This window comes from Mustela nigripes, chromosome 15 (genome assembly GCF_022355385.1).
Source record: "Mustela nigripes isolate SB6536 chromosome 15, MUSNIG.SB6536, whole genome shotgun sequence".
Lineage (NCBI taxonomy): Eukaryota > Metazoa > Chordata > Mammalia > Carnivora > Mustelidae > Mustela > Mustela nigripes.
The window spans coordinates 51,915,117-51,928,201 of NC_081571.1; the positions used below are offsets into that span (position 1 = coordinate 51,915,117).

The window sequence follows — 13,085 nt, forward strand, 5'->3', positions numbered from 1 at the left end:
CCTCTTGCAAACGGGATGGCGGGAAATCACCTCCTTCCACCAGTCCCAACCAAAACATCGCACAGGAATCTTCAGAGAACACATGGGTACATATATGAGAATGAATTTTTAAAATGCAATTTCCAATGATTTGTTCATTCCATTAATATTTGCTGAGTATCTGGCATACGGCAAGTACTATCTACTGCCAATAGGGACGAACACTGCCTTCAAGGATTTCCCTCACTCAATCATTTTTAGTTAGGTATTATATAGCAACGAAGTCTTAACAAGATGAGACATAGATTGCTGCAATTTTTTCTTTATGTTAATCCAATGACTTAGAAAATTTGATTTTGATAGTACAGCCAAAGAAGTATTCGATACCCTTAATTATAAAAGCCAGGACCATTTTGGGCATAGTTCAGAGAAATAACGATGAAATTAGAGTTATTATGTCGCTCTCCTGCAGAGGCTAATAAACAGAGGTACAATGGAGATTCTGAATGCTAAAAGGTCAACTATAAATGTCATTACAGATATAATGATTCACACAGTGATGGAACAGGCTAGATAGTTTGTGACCATCAAATTTCAAAACCATGAAAGAACTGAGAGCTACTAAAGATCTCACTTTTTACTAAAGCTGCCTGGGAAGACTGTGTGATTTGTGCAGAGTCACATGTTATTCTGGAATCAACATGAGTTTTATTTATCCTGTGTTTTTTTCAGTATACTACTGTGTGTCCAAAATTGTCTCACACATATGCACACACATACACACGTACATTATACTACCATGTGTCCAAATCATACACAAAATACATGCGCACACACACACCTGCCTCTGATTGGTTCACATACACTATTCTGTGTCTGAGTCACACAAACACACACACTGTATCACTGTGTGGGGTTCATATACACCCATACACACATATATACTGCATTACTGACACACACGTATATACATGTACCTTATACTATTCTGTGTTTGATTCAAATGCACACATGTGCACATATATAAATGTATGTACACCGTACTGTTCGATCCATACACACAACTTACTCATGTATGTATCATTCTATTTTGCATCATCTGCATATACATACACACACACTTCACTGCGTATCTGATTTATATGCACATTCTCGCATATTGGTCTATACACACGCTAAAATGTGTAATAGCAAATCCTGTTCATATTCAAAATTATATATTCAAATGTGAATAGACATATAGACATAGGAATTCAAATGTGAAAGACACTCGTGTGACTATTTCAAAGTTATTATAATTTATATTACATAGCAATTTATCTGGACTCTGATTTACCTCTGTCAGAGTCTCTAAGGACTACACAGGAAATAACACGTATCTAGGTGTATAAGATGATGTAGAAATCCAGTGAGCCCTCAGGTGCCCATGTGCATGACCACTTCCGCTTCTGGGCTCAAGGATGAAGATTTCGGTATTGTTTCTGTTATACTGATTTCCATATTACAGGGTAAGGGGGTGGGTTTGCACAGTGACCAGAGATGAAGCACAGTATTACGCGTCCTTGCTTCAACACAGATCTCCAGTCTGTGAGCCCATAAAGCAGTGCAGGAGTTATGTAGAGGAAGTAACTGAACCCACGGCTTAGGACCACAAGCTCCAGAGTACAACCTAAACGAACATTCCCCCGCGGGCTCACAATACAAGAGAACTCTGAAATGATCCCTCTAGATATACAAAATCAGGGTTCTCTGGGGAGTTAGAATTAGCAATGGTGAGCCCTCTAAGAAGGTTTAAGAAGAGGGGACGTGGGCACGCAAGCAACTCGGGACTCTTCCCAGTAACCAGCTGATGGGATGATTCATCAGGACACACAAAATGGCCCTGAATACCTATGGATAAGGTCTTCAAAATACCCATAGTTTATCTTCTTAGAGCTGTATGTTTCCTTCTCTGAATAATGCCCCATTTTTAAGAGATGACTTGTGCCCTGAGTACAGATTAAAATGGAGGAGACCACAGTAACTAGCTGTTGGAACGATTCATCAATACAGAGAAGACGGCCTTGAGGACCCAACCCGTAGAGGAGATTTTAAAAGGGCTGGAAGTCCTGCAAGAGGCAGGGAGGTGCATAAACAAAACATGTGGGTTGTGGTGGAGGACGTGGGCTGTCCACATCCACAGGCTAGGACGGCCGGTGGACCCACAGAGGATGCTGAGCAGAAGAGACTATGAAGAGAAAATAGAGATGCCTGTGGGGGTTTCAGACTGTACGGTTATTCTCAAAAAGTCTACTGAAGCAGATGGTGAATATTTTGAACACTTGCTTTCTTAAGCTACTTGCTCTAATAGTCTAGTATGCTTTTTTTATCCATAAATAATTTCCCTTTATTATGAAATAGAGCCATTACCAACTCACATACACATTATGTTGAAAGAGCCGATATAGACAAACTATGAGGTACTGCTTTTATAATCATTATAGATAATAGGCTCAAGGTTTCAATTAAGACAGTGAAATTTAAAAAAAAAAAAAAAAAAAAACCACACACACACAGACACCAAGAAAATGGTAATGTAATCTGCGTATACACCTCTGCTGTCAGGCAGGAGAGTTTCCCTTAACACTGAAAAAATCAAAACCAGCTGCTCCTTGGGAAAAAGTCCTGTCAAACTAGATAGCACCATCACCCTGGCCTTGAAAGACAGCTCTAACAGGTCACTAGTTAACTCTTAAAAACGGCACTTGATTCCAAAAAAAGGAAATATGCAGCTTTAAGAAAATAAACCACAGGTACAGTGAAGACCATCATGAAGACCTCATCCCCAGCCCAGATCCACATCTGCTATGGATCAAAAGGACCAAGTCCTGTGTAGGATCGTAAAGGATACAGTCGGAGGGGACATAAATACCTAACTGCTTCTCAAAAACTGGAGGGGAGCCCTAGCAAGAAACATAGGGAAACCTTCAAATATTAGCAGTTCAAGGACAAACTAATCATCAGGCCTGACAAGAAGGAATTCGTGAATAACCTTTCAAAGTGCTCCAAAGCAAATTAAAAAATGTTGCTTAAAAAGATAAAACCTTTGGAAATACAGCAAGATTTTCTGTAAAGCATGTATTTTAGATGAGAGAAAGAGAGAGGGAGAGAGAGACTGAGTAACTGTTTCCTTGGTGTCTATTAGGAAAAGTATTAAGAATATTGCAAATCCCAACTTATATTTTGAAACAGGTTGCAGGAACTAAATCAAACAGTGCTTAACGTAAGGAAGAGCCTAGACCTAATTATTAAACCATATATGACAAAAATGTGATTGGCATTATCAGAGTTAAAGACTCAAGGTAGTATTTCTAAACTGTTGGCTCAAATATAAAATTTCAATTACAATCAGCCACTCCACGGAAAGGATGCTAATAGGGTGCCCAGCCTCAGAACTGTCAAAATGAAGGCCTTCCAAACACTGAAGAAAACAACATATTAAGGGACAAAAACAAACAGGAATTAATGAAAGAATATGCTTGAGCACTCACTCTACTTGATGGCAATCAAAGACCAATTTTAAAAATTACATTTTGGCATGGTTAAAGCAGTAGACAAATGACCAAGAAATAGACACTGAAGCATGAGACCTTCCAGCAGACAGGTGCTCAAAGTGGTCTTATTTAACATTTTTATAAATGATGTGCATGAGAAAATGCACTGGAGAGAAGGCAAGTTTGTTTTCAACTTTTCTAGTTAGAAAAATGCCAAGTAACAGAGATAACCAACGCTTAGCACAATCTGACAAATACGGTAGAATGCTTTTAACCAACTTCCACTTAACCAATGGTCTGGATTAACCAGCGATCTCCTTTCATTTTGTATATCATACTGACAGATGCACCTGGAACACTCCAACCAGCACCTCTCCTGCAGTCACCTGAACTACATTTGTGGTCAGAGTGATTTTGATCCTAAACCTGTTTATGCAGTTACATCTCATTATAATGGATTTTATTAAGTGTTATATTACCTAAATAAATGAAATAGGAGGATGGAATGATGCAAAATAGCTGAATCCCTTGAAAATTTTCAAAGATTAATTCATAAAAAATTGAATTTTTAAAAATTAGCATTGAATAGGGTATGGGCATCATAACTATACAATAATGGGAAAAAAAAAACCCTAAATAACCGTAACAGTGTGTCCAGGGTTTTACTTCAAAGAATCAAATCAGGAAAAATTAGACAATCCACATGGGTTTGATTTTGATAAGAAACACTGAACCCATCTGTGGATCCATACTGGAAAAAGAAGTATAGGTCTTATAACAAAGGTTTGTCAAAATACATGTATTTGTAAGTTTTATGTTTGAATAAAATATGTAAGATATGCATACATCAGTTTTATGCTCCTCTATTGTTATAACTTCTTTGACTAACTGACCAACTATTGATTTTTATTTCTCTCACTGATAAGGTTACACTATATATTCGGATGCCTACTATGTGCCATGCACTATGATAGGGACTGTGAATACAAAGAAAAAGGTTTTAGCCCTCCAAAAAAGTCAAAATTTAATGGGACAGAAGGATATGCTAACAAATATTAGCAATCCGTTATATCCATTATACTAAGCATCATAAGGGGGAGCTGGCTTAAGTGGTTTTGTCAGTTAAGCATCTGACTCTTGATCTCAGCTCAGGTCTTGATCTCAGGATTGTGAGTTCAACCTCTACATTGGGCTCCACACTGGATGTGGAGCCTACTTAAAAATACTAAGCATCATAAGTAAATGTTAAGTGTCTAAAAAAAACAAAAAACAAAAAAACCACCTGTATTAGGCAGGAAGGTAAGTTCTGACAGAGTGCATGTACAAAAGCTGGGTAGTACCAAGAAGCACCAGGGGTCCCCGATACCAAAGTTTTCAAATTATAAAGAGACTAGGAAGATAGGGGAGGGCTTGAACCATGAGGGACAAAGTTATCTGAGTATCAGACCATAAATTATAGGGAATCATATTTTAAACAAAAGAATGACAGAGTCATACTTGCATTTCAGCAAAGCATCTTTTTTAAGCAGTTTAGAAAATAAATGGAAGTAATACAGGACACCAGTTATGAGAATATGAAAATAGTCTACTGAATAAATAACAGAACAACAATACTGAGGAGGTAAAATCAGCCTGACTGATGAGATATCTAAGGGGTGAGTGATAATGACTCAAAAACTGAAAACCAAGGTTCAGAAATTTAGCAATCAACAGTCAAAGATGAATTAACAAAAAGCTGAAGTGAAGGCCATTTGAAGAAACAGATAAAGAACATAGTTGCGAACATGACGATTTTGAAATGCTATTATATATCCACTTGGAAAATTTAATGGGAAGTTGGCCATCTAGGTCTAGCAATCAAGAGGTGATTTTTTTTTTTTTTAGGATTCATGAATACATGAATAGAATTTGAAGATGCAGGAAAAAAATGGGCACACTAAGAAAGGAGGGAGAATGAGGAAACACTTCTGAATATGAGCTTTAGAGCCAAAAAGAAAAGGCAACTAAGAATTAACCCATAGAGGAGACTAAGAATCAACCCAAAGGAAGAAGCAGGAGCATACGAATAGTATTGGAAAGGAAGGAAATTAAAGAAGTAGTAAACCACATCAAATGTGAAAGCAAGGTCAAATAAGACACCACTAGTGAAACCAATGTATGTAGCAGTTAAGAGACTATTAGCAAAAGAAGTCTGAACTCAGTAGCAGGCAGGTGCGTAAACTCAGGAGCCTTAAGTTGGAGTAGGAATTGGAAGATAAAGAAGTGGAAACAAATTACTTCAAGAAGCTATCCTATAACTTGAGGGAAAGAGAGAGAGAAAGAGAAAGAGGATCTTTCCTTGAGAATGGAACGAAGTAAAAGAAAAGTTGGTGGTGGTGTTTTTTTTTTAAAGACAACATAACTTTAAAAATTCTTATCAGTTGAGGAGTCCGTGGAGATGAGCATGGGCATGGGAGACCTGGTGAGGCCACTGATCTCAGAGAAGCCAAGACGGAATCCTATTCTAGGAGGACCGAATGTCAGCCCAGTCCCAATCCAGAGGAACTCACCTGCCTTGAAGATAGGGCCACAAACCAGTCAGGTGAGAAGCTGAGGAAGACACCTACTGTTTCAGTGACACAAACATTAATTGGTGACCATGAGAATGGCATTGTTCTGTAGAAGGAATGAGAAAAGCAATGAAGTTTTACAACTCTCCCCATGGGCAATACAAGGGACGTCCTGAGGCTCTGGGAGTGAGTCTGGAATATTTTCCTTATGGATAAGGAAAAGACTATTCGAGTCATGAATTATCAGTTTATATGTGTATAGGATCATGGATGACAAGCTATTAATAAACTTAAGGCCCAGAAGTCACCATGAATAACTTATAGAAGACATTCTTCTCATATACTCTTAACCACATAAAACATCAAAAAAACAAAACACTAACCAAGTAGAACTGAAAATAAAGCATACAACGTTACCTTTGCAGAGCTATATTAACCACCAGACCTTACTAAATAATGCATGTTAAAGACGACACCTAATTACAATTTAATGATTATGATAATGCAGGAGGGCTATATGAAAATAATATGGTGCTGGGGCGCCTGGGTGGCTCAGTTGGCTAAGCATCTGCCTTCGGCCCAGGTCATGATCCCAGGTTCCTGGGACTGAGCCCCACGTCAGGCTCCCTGCTCAGCGGGAAGTCTGTTTCTTCCTCTCCCTCTACTGCTCCCCCTGCTCGTGCTCTCTCCCTCTCTCTCTCTGTTAAATAAAATTTAAAAAACAAACAAAAAACTTGAGAGAAATAGAAATAACACAAAGAAAAGGAAAAATCACGATTTTACATGGCAGGTAGTAAACCCACATAAAATACTTCCTTAATCTGTGGGAGTAAACTTTCTTTAATTGCATAAATTTAAAAAATTAATGGACAGCAAAATAAAACAGATTCAATAGAAAAAAAGAGTTTATGAAATTAAGCCATCAGTGGACTATGGGGGTAGTATTCAACCTTCTCAACCCAACCTGAGTTCTCTCTCTATAAAGGATATTTTCCCTGAAAATACAAAGTTACCTGGAAATAAAACAGATGAAAGCTCATCTATGCCACCCACCTTCTCACCAAAATATATCCCACCTTTATTATTAATTATTTGCTTAGTATCGTGCCTATCTTTTGTACCTCTTAGTACTTAACAGAGTCTGGTATACGGCAGATATTCATTAAAAAGAAAACTTAAGGGGCACCTGGGTGGCTCAGTGGGTTAAAGCCTCTGTCTTCGGCTCAGATCATGATCCCAGGGTCCTGGGATCAAGTCCCACATCCAGCTCTCTGCTCAGCGGGGAGCCTGCTTCTCTCTCTCTCTCTCTCTCTCTCTCTCTGCTTGTGATCTCTGACAAAAAAAAAAAAAATAAAAAAAAAAAAAAAAAAAAAAAGAAAGAAAGAAAAGAAAAGAAAAAGAAAACGTAAGGCATGGGCGTGGGAAACAGGGGTAAAAGAGGTTAAAAGGTATAAATTACCAGTTATAAGTCCTAGGGATGTAATGTATAGCACAGTGACTAGAGATAAAAATACCGTAATTGCGGGGCACCTGGGTGGCTCCGTGGGTTAAAGCCTCTGCCTTCGGCTCAAGTCATGATCTCAAGGTCTTGGGATTGAGCCCCACACTGCTCAGCAGGGAGCCTGCTTTCTCCTCTCTCTCTCTCTGTCTGCCTCTCTGCCTACTTGTGATCTCTGTCTGTCAAATAAATAAATAAAATCTCAAAAAAAAATCCATAATTGTATTTTCAGAAGTTGCTAAAGAGTAGACCTTAGAAGTTCTCACAAGAAAAAAATCTGTTAACTGTAAGTGCTAATGGATGTAAACTATACTTATTATGATAATCATATGTGTATGTGTGTGTGTGTGTACAATATACATACAAATTTTTTTAAAGATTTTATTATTTGAGAAAGAGAGCAAGCACGAGCAGGGAGGAGGGGGAAAAACAGGCCTTCCTTCTCAGCAGGGGCTCAATCCTAGGACCTGGGCTCATGACCTGAGCCAAAGGCTGATGCTTAACCAACTGAGCCACCCAGGTGTCCCTATATATTGGACATATTGGACAATATTGAATCATTATGTCATACACCTAAAATTAACATGTTATATCAATTATATTTCAATATCTTTAATGAAAAATTAATGAAAACATTATGATAAAAAATAATGAAAGCAAAATCATTATGAAAAAAAAGCATGAATAAACTCCGGCCAACTCCTAATCTCTGTTTCCAACCTATTCACAGAAGATATACAAATTTATATAAAAGATTACTCTCCTTAACTATCTACAAGAAACTAAATACCATAATATGTAAAAATAACATACCCCCGCTCTAATGCAAGCTCCAATGTTTAAAATTTTCTTGTTCTTAATTTAAAGGTTTTTTTTTTTTAAGATTTTATTTATTTATTTGACAGAGAGAGATCACAAGTAGGCAGAGAGGCAGGCAGAGAGGGAGAGGAGGAAGCAGGCTCCCCGCTGAGCAGAGAGCCCGACGTGGGACTCGATCCCAGGACCCTGAGATCATGACCCGAGCCGAAGGCAGTGGCTTAACCCACTGAGCCACCCAGGCGCCCCACTTGTTCTTAATTTAACTAGCATGTGTGTTATCACACATTGAAGGGTAACTGATACATCATATATTTAAATGTTTTTTTTTTAACTTAGCCATTCTGACCATATGATTCTAAAATACAAGATTTTTTAAAGGAGTCAAATACCATGGACTGGGGGTAGAGGTGAGGAGTCACAAGCAGTCATGCTGACCTTTGCAACTCCGGAACCCTTTCTTAGACATTTCTGAGGCATAGGAAGTTCCAAATCCCGCTCAACACTGCTTAAGGAAATGCTTTGTTCAGACTGTTTTCAGAGAAAACAGTCAATAACCATGCTTGTGCCTCTGAATTCAGCTGCACCAGCTGCTCACTTAATGACATTGAAATTAGGAAGCTTTGTTCTAATGGTGGCCATAGAGGCTCCTTTGGTCGAGTTGTATTTCCCAAACAAACCAAAGCCTTTAAAAGGCACACACCAATACACACAGGTCCAGAGAATAAATTATTTGCAAAATGAAATAAAGCAAGCCAAAGAACCCAAATAAAAAGTACAAGAATTCAGAAGGGAATGCAGTGAGAGGGGAGAATCACCTCAAACGCCTAAACTTTAATTACTTCCTTTTAAAAGCACAATGTTGGGGCGCCTGGGTGGCTCAGTGGGTTAAGCCTCTGCCTTTGGCTCAGGTCATGATCTCAGGGTCCTGGGATCGAATCCCGCATTGGGCTCTCTGCTCAGCAGGGAGCCTGCTTCCTCCTCTCTCTCTCTCTGCCTATCTCTCTGCCTACTTGTGATCTCGCTCTGTCAAATACATAAATAAAATTTTTTTTAAAAAGCACAATGTATGTCTTAAAATACCTTCCTAGGAACATGGGGCTTGCTATGATTCTGGTCAACAATACTCAGTACTACATGGATAATCTATCATTGCCAAGAGTGGCATCAAAGCCTCAACAGGCAGAACTGTGCTGTTAAACCTCGCAGTGGGCCTTTCTTCCCCCAGTTTAGATCTCCATTGGAAGCAGTACAGCAGGATCCACCGCCAGCTCCCCCTACCTGTTTACTCGCATTCAGAAGGTATTTTCTACGTGCTGAGAGGCTGCAAAAAGCACAAATAACAAGGAAAAGCAAAATCATGGATGAAAAACTGAAACAAAATAAAATGAAATGTGCCATGGGCTGAAAAAAAGGCTGGGTCCTTAGACCTGGCAGTCACACTGTACGAGTCCTCTGGGGAGAGGCTCCGATGACTTACAGCCCACAAGTCACAGTGTCCCTTGTATTTATGACCTAACTTGACTCTGAGCTCACCCCAGACTCAGGCATTGGTAGGACGCAGGTGAGTCTGTGGTGCATGCAGAAGTCAGACCCAAGTTACTAGCTCTAGCCCACGTGATCCTGATGGCGTAAGCCTGGCTAGAATTGGGATGTCCCTCAATGTAACAGGGAAGCAAACCAGTAAGGAAGTGACAGACGAGGCTTAGAGCGTTCCTGGACATCAGAAAGGCCTAATTTCGACAGGATTTGAGGCACAGCCCAGCCGTTTGCCAAGAGGGCTCAGGTGTGATTCCATTCAATTCCACAAATATGATGCATCTTTTGCCAACTCAAACGTAAGAAAGGACTCCAAATTATATTTATATCCTTGGGATATAAGACAGTGTTGGAACAGACAGTAGGCACTTAATAAATATCGAAGAAAGGGAGGAAAGGAAAAAAATAAAAGGCAGGGAGGCAGGCAGGTAAAGAACTTCTGCCGAGTGGGCATTTGCTGGTACTGAGGATACGAAGATGAACAGTTCGGCAAATGAATTTCAGAGGTGCTGGCTAGAGATTCAATCAGCGCCCCCCTCACCCATTTTCTAAAGTAGCTTTGATTTAATGAGCTCTTCTTCTTGAGACATCAGACAGATAAATGAAAGTTAAACTAGTCTGGAAAAATTAAGCTGCAGGCTTTTGTTGTTAAAATTCTGAAAACAAGAAACTAAAACAAGTTTTTAACGCTGGCCACACATAAGAATCATGCAAGAAACTTAAATTTGCTAGCTATTGGGTCCCATGTGGGATTAAATCACCAATTAAATTACAATCTCCAAGGAACAGGTAAAGATAACTACTATTTTTAAATATACATGCGATTCTAATCTGCATCAAATTATGAGAACCATTCTTCAGTAAATAATGGTAAAGTTTTCAGCCCAGGATCTATTATGATCTTGGTAAGCTATACCAGAAAGCTAAGCTGCATTTAATAACCATGAGTATGTTTACAGCTTCTACAGCAATAAATGAGACTCATTGGTTTAAGCAAAAATCACCTACTTTACTCTCCTGACCAAAAACAGCAATGGAGAAACACTAGGACACTGATAAAACCAAAAATAAATTTTTTTTTAAATTTAAAAAACCATTTTAGATATCCAGCTCAGCACACTGGCACAAAATGTCTCTAAATAGCTCAGAAATAATTACAATATAATTAAAGGTTTTCAAACACAGGATTCTGACATTAATTTGAAGATTACTTATTTTGTTTAAATCACCTCTTTAAAAAAAAAAAAAAAAAAAAAAAACAGCTTTATTCATAACAGCCCCAAATTGAAACAGAACCAGGATATCCCTGAATACCTCCACTTTATAAAAATGGGTTTTCTTGGGGCTCCTGGATGGCTCAGTTAAGCGTCTTCTTGGTTTCAGCCCAGGCCATGATATTAGGGTCGTGAAATCAAGCCCCGTGTCTGGTTCCAAGCTCAGTGTGAGATCGACTTGATTCTCTTTCCCCACATACCATGAGAGACTGTGAACACTGAGAAACAAACTGAGTGTTTTGGAGAGGGGGCAGGTTGGGGGTTGGGTGAGCCTGATGGTGGGGATTAAGGAGGGCACGTATTGCATGGAGCACTGGGTGTGCAGCATCAACAATGAATCTTGGAACACTGAAATAAATACATCCATACATTCATAAAAGATTCTCTCTCCCCACAGGCACCTGGGTGGCTCAGTCGGTTAAGCATCTGCCTTCGCTCAGGTCATGATTCTGGAGTCAGGGGATGGAGCCCAGCATTGGACTCCCTACTCAGTGAGGAGCTGGCCTCTCCCTCTGCCCCTTCCCCCTACTCATGTTTTCTCTCTCTCAAGTAAATAGGTAAATAAAATCTTTAAAAAATAAAAAAAAAAGTTCTAAAATTGATTGTGGAGCAGTGCACAACTCTCTGACAATACCAAAACTACTGAATTGTATACTTTAAACAGGTTAAATTGGCATGTGACTCTTATCTCAATAAAGCTATTAAACACGGGGCGCCTGGGTGGCTCAGTGGGTTAAAGCCTCTGCCTTCGGCTCAGGTCATGATCCCAAAGTCCTCGAATCGAGCCCCACATCAGGCTCTCTGCTCTCTGCTCTCTGCTCTCTCTGTCTGCCTCTCTGCCTACTTATGATCTCTGTCTGTCAAATATGTAAATATTTTTTTTAAAAAAGCTATTAAACATATAAAAGAAATATTTAAGTAGATTTTCTCAATTATATTAAAACTGGATTTTTTTATAGTTGTACACGGGCTGTGGCTATTCCACAAACTATTAGTATAAATCAATTTTTAATGTTAAATTTTCTTTTTCACATTCTCCAAAATCAAGGGTGCAATCCATACTCAAAGAATTTTGGCTTCAACTGCTTTTGAAAATCACAGCCTAAAGCAACGTGAAATTATAAAAAGTAACACTAAAATACTGAAATTAATGATACCATCATCGGGGAGCAGTGAATAAAATGTGATTAAGTTATTAATGAATCACTAAGTGTGATGTGGTGGAAATGATATGGGCCTACATGTCCTAAATCCCAAATTCTAGATCTGACCCCATCATTTGTGAAGTATTCTTAGACAAACTACCCAAAATTGCCATAAAAACTCTAAGTCAGAAATTCATTTTAAGAGTAAGCTGAAGCAATGTTTAAGAAACCATTTGAAAACTGTTTGGTGCTTGAAAAAAATAGTGTTGAAATTATTTTGGCTTTGTTGCAAAAAGAGAGATCATGGAGTTCAGAGACTATGATGTGTTCCAAGAATCTCTAAAATTTTGTTCTCCACCCACTTTTCCCTGTAGCATCTCTTAAACTCTTCAAATTTTTCTTGTCTCCATATTTTCTCATCTATAAGGGAGAGACATATTTGCCTTTTTAAGAAGCTACTGAACTGGGGTGCTTAGTTCACCCACTTAACCCAATGGCTCAGTGCGTTAAGCCTCTGCCTTCCGCTCAGGTCATGATCTCTGCTCAGCAGGAAGCCTGCCTCACCCTCTCTCTGCCTGCTTCTCCACCTACTTGCGATCCCTCTCTCTGTCAAATAAATATATAAAACCTTAAAAAAAAAAGTTACTGAACTATAAATCAAGTCCTCTACTTTATTCAGTCAATGAACCAAACTGGCAACTGACTTCCTTCACCCCCTTTTGGACCCAGGAAGATACAGTGGGTTTTCATGA

General features: G+C 38.9%; 1 protein-coding gene across 2 annotated transcripts in view; it reads right to left on the bottom strand.

Annotated features, from left to right (window-relative positions):
• KLF12 (KLF transcription factor 12) overlaps positions 1–13,085 on the bottom strand; it is a 429,124-nt gene that overhangs the window by 360,059 nt on the left and 55,980 nt on the right. The gene's annotated exons all lie outside the window — the stretch shown is intronic.